The sequence below is a fragment of the Ursus arctos genome, unplaced genomic scaffold, assembly GCF_023065955.2.
Source record: "Ursus arctos isolate Adak ecotype North America unplaced genomic scaffold, UrsArc2.0 scaffold_19, whole genome shotgun sequence".
NCBI lineage: Eukaryota > Metazoa > Chordata > Mammalia > Carnivora > Ursidae > Ursus > Ursus arctos.
In genome coordinates, this window is record NW_026622863.1 from 49,386,355 (window position 1) to 49,391,198 (window position 4,844).

Here is a 4,844-nt window from a genome sequence, read left to right on the forward strand (position 1 = left end):
AAAGAGAGCCCCAAACCACGCTCAGAACAGCCCTGACAAGGAAACTGGCTCCCTCAGCCACTGGCGGATCTGAGCCTTGGACGTCCCAGTTTGCGCTGCTGCTGGGCCGGGACAGAACCTCGCCTGCCCCCCAGCCCTGAGGTCGCCTCTGTGTCTGTGCCCCTTCTTGCAGCCAGCGAGCCCTCCTGAAGTCAGAGGGTGCCTGTGTCACATCACCCTCACTGGCTCGGCAGATCCCCCACGGAGCCTCCTGCTGCAAACTGCTCCTTTGGAATTCAGGACTCCTCTGGCGAGTCTGTCTGGTGAGATCTAAGGCACACGTCTGGGTCCCAGCTGTAAAGAAGGCTGGGAAGCCAAGCTCCACGGCTCCTTTCTGGAGGACACAAACTTTCAAGGCTAGAAACGTCCCCACACAAAGTGAGTGAATTTAGCAGCCAGAAATACGAGAAGTTTCCACTCCCTGCTCACTGAGGTCCAGAGAGAGATGGGAGCTGGCACGAGGGGGCTTCGGCAAGCCTCTGTATTCCTCTCCTGGTGCTGTTGTAACACGTGACCACAAGCTTAGGGGCTTCAAACAACACACGCTCCTGCTACAGTTCCAGACGCCAGAAGTCCAACATCAAGGTGACGGCTGCTCATTCCAGAGGCTCTAGGGGAGAAGCTGGTCCCTTGCCTTCTTCGGTTCCCAGAAGTGCTTGCGCTCCTCGGCTCCTGGCCCTTCCCGTGACTCCAACCTCTGCTTCCCCTGTCGCATGTCCTGCTGCGGTCGCCCCCTCCCCCTTTCTGAAGACCCATGTGACTGCACTTAGGGCCCACGCACATAATCCAGTGTAATGCCCGCCTCATAAGATGCTGAGGGTAAGCACATTGGTGACGTCCGTCCCTCTGGCCGCGGAAAGGAACATACCCACAGGTTCTGAGCATTAACAAGCGGACCCGTTGGGGGGCCATTACACAGCCTACCACAGTGAGGCTTAATGGAATGCATCCAAGGGTTCTCTGTCCTAGGGACTCCTGCAGAGCTCTAGAGTGAGGTCAGGGCATTCACCTCCGCACCTCCCACTGGCCCGCCCCCCCATGGGTTGGGTGGTTTGCATGCCTAAACCAGAGCCACGGCTCTTTTGGGGTGGCCCTTTCCATGTGGCCATCCTTTCCAGCTTCTGGAAGTCACTACCCACCCACCCCCACCTTGTCCCTCAGGCTCAGGGCAATACTAGCTGTCAGTTCTGCTAGCCCCAGAGTCCTGCGCTGTCCCTTGTCCATCTCCCTACACCCTGCTTGCTTAGGCCAGCCCCAGTCCCCCAGTTCTCTGCCACCTGTGTCCTGCTTTAGAGTCCTTCCGCTCACAGGTCCCAACCTGACTGCCACCTCTTGCACCTTGTTTGGCATGTGTCCCTCACTGCCCAGCAAGTTGGGCGAGAGCAGGGCCCAGGGACATTTGGGTCACCACAGTGGCCCCAGCATAGTGCCAGGCACATACCAGATAAAGCGATTTAAAGAATCTGGAGGCTAGAAGGAGAGGAAGGGATATTCCCCATTTCATCTCCCCTGGGTTTGGGTTTTAGGAACCGAGACTCAGGTGGCAAAGCGGTGTACAGGGAGTCTGCATTTCTCTGTCCTCCTGGGGCTGTTCTAGGATGGCCACTGTGGTGCGTGAGTGTGTGTGCGTGCGCGTGCATGTGAGTGGGGAGGGGAGGGAGGAAGGAGGGAGAGAGAGAGAGAATATGAACTATAAAAGTGAGCAAGCTGGAAATATCTGAAAAGTATAACTCTTCCATCTATTGAGTTCCTACTATGCACTGGGTATTATTCTAAAAAAATATATAATCCAATATAACCCTGCACCATTAGTCCCCATTATTATTATTCTTGTCCCCATTTTCCAGATGAGGAAACTGAGGCTCGAAGAAAGTTAATCATTGTGCTACTGCTTCCTGCCATGACAAGTAATTGAAATCACTCCCAAGCTGACTCCTTTGGAACTCCTAGCATCCAGGGAAGAATCGTGACTTTGAGGGGGGATGGTCCTCATCTCACGCACGTCCCAAGCTCTGGATATGCTCTCTCTTTGAAGCAGAGAACTTACTCATCGTCCTGAGGCCAGGATCGCCCATTTTCTTGCCTCTAGACCACTGTCCTCGTTCAGCCTGGTGAGACAGAGGTGTCCTGGCCCCATTCGGCGCTCTGGACCTCATCCTCTCCCATCCTCGCCCTTCCTAGCCGTGAGACTTTGGGCGAGTTGCTTCCCCGTTCTGAGCCTGTTTCCACACCTGGAGAAGGGGGGCGATCCCTAGGAGGCACTACATGCTCTGCCTCAGTTTCCCCGACTTCCACTCCCTCCTCCCTCTAGATTAACCTGACCCCTCCCCCACACTCTCCACCAAACTGTTCTTGTCAAGTCCTAAATCCCAAGGTCGCTTCCTGCTGTTCATCTTCCTCCACTTTTCAACCCTGCCAACCTCACCCTCATTCTGGAAACTCTCTTCTCTGGGCTTCGGGTGTCCCAGTCTCCTGGTTTCCCACCTACCTTTCTGGTGTGTCCTTCTCCATCGGCAGGACTTCCATGTTCCTTGTGCCCCACCCCCTCCGCGACTGGGTGACACCACATTGCCAACGGATCCCAAACCTGTCAAACACATCCCCCTCTCCTGAGGTCCAGGTGTCCCCTGCATGTCTCCCCTCCCTGACAGCTCCTCTGGATGTCCCATAGGCATCACTCTCAGCATGTACTCACCTGAATCCAGCATGTTCTCCAAATCCGTTCCCCCTACTTAGCCCCACCTTCATTCCCCAAACCCAGGAAAGACCTCACTGCTTCTGCAAGACACTCCCCACACTGACTCGCTCTCCCCCCCCCCCCAATTCCCGGATCCGTTCTGCTCTCCACCCTTCTCCCTCCTGCTCTGTGTCCCAAGGGGCTGATTTATATGCACCAACTATTAACCTCTGGGTTCCGGTAGAGTTCAGCCAATGGGAGGCGCCAGCAGGAATCTGGTGGGTGGGAGCAGAGTCAGGTTGGGGTGTTCACTCTCCAGCCCCCTTCTCTCTTCAGTGTGGGTCGTGGGTGCCCATACTCCTGGCCTTCACTATACCTAGAGCTTCGAGTAACTGTCTGCTCACCTTCAAGCCGGGAGTGGTAACTGCTCCCTCTACTGCTGGCCCCGGGGTACTGCGCCTTCCCCAGGCTTAATTTCCTTGCCCTTGCCCACTCTTAATCCCTAATAGCCCTTTCGTTAAACTTTCCCTGGCTTCTCCATTTGAGTGCACCACTCTTGCTAGGGCCTTGCCTGCACGCTCTCCCTGAACCCCCTCATCCAGCCTGATCCATTATCTTCTAAACCGTCCCTCCCCCTTCTTGCCCTCCCCCTTCCACCTCCATCTCCCTACTCCAGGACCCCTCCTCTGCTGCCCCAGCCTCCTCCCTGATCTCGCAGCCTCCAGTCTCACAGGCAGCCAGAAAGAAAGTCTGAAAATGTAAATCAGGCATTAACTGCCTGGCCCCTCTTTAAAACCCTTCCAAAGCTCCCCTTTGCTTTTGGGATAAATCCTAAGCTCCTTAGAGGGCTGATAAGGTCTCTTGAGCTCTCTCCACACCCCCCCATGCACCCCATACCCCATTCATGCTAACCACTGGCAGGAGTATAAAAAAGCCAGTAACTCCCAAGTCTGCACACCTTTACATAGGCTGTGCACTTTTCCTGGAGAAGCAAGCGCGCGCGCGCGCACACACACTACACACACACACACACACCCCTCCTCCTATTTCAGGATTCTGAGAAAATCACTTGCTTTATTCAGGAAACTCCCATCAACCCCAGCTCCTCTGATCAGGCAAATCTGGGTCCTCCTCTTTTGTGTTCCCAGGATGCCCAGTGAAAAGGAATAGTTTGCGGCTGGGGGGATGGGGGCGTGGCTAAGAAAGCTCCCGGGTGACGCGTGGGGGCGTGGCTAGGGAAAACTGGGTGGTGAGCGGGGGAGTGGCTACGGGAAGCAAAGGTGAACTTTCAGGGTGGCTGGTGCATGTGGGTGTCCTGCGGAGGACCGGGGCCGTGGAAAAACGCAGAGTACCTGGTCTGTTCCACAGTTGCCCAAGTCTCAGTCAGAGACCTCATTAGCTCCCTCCTCTAGAATCCCAACTTCTCACGGGAAGGCTGTTTTTCAGGCAGAATTTCAAATTTTTATGGCAACTTTTACAGAAATCACAGAGAAGAGACAGCGACTGGTGCTGATGAGCTAGGAGTAGAGAAAGGGGAGTGGGAAACAGATCTGGGATGTTGGGGTGATGCACAACAGGACGATAGAACGCTAAAAACCTGTGGGAAGCAGGGTGTTATGGGGGTTGCAGGGTGATCCTCAGGGTCCCAAGCAGTGGGCAGCACTCCGCACACCCCAAGTGTGTCCTTCGGGCAGGAAACAACAGTAAGAAAATGCAGATGGCCTACCAACAGATGGGTGGCCTCCAAAGTTAAAAATGCCCACCCAGACCCCCTGGCCCCAGTCCCACCCTCCCACCCACCCCTGCTCCCCATCAGGCAGAGATGTGGCAGCATTTGCTGGCTTGTAGCATTGGTCCTCTGGGACCCTCGGTCTCCTCTTCGAGGGTCCTGCCCGGATTGGCTGGCACTGAGGGCAAAATGAGCCTTCTAGATTGTCAGGGGAGATGGCTGGACTCCCTTTGATGCCTGGCCTCCTTCCCAAAGCCAATTCTCATGGCTGGGGGAGTCTGCTGCCCTCACAAAAGGAAAGTCTGTCACCCCCTTTCCCCAAGACATGCACCCTCCCGCGTCCTCCCTCCCCCAAACACACTATATATACACACAGCCCCCCCCCCCTTCCAAGGCATG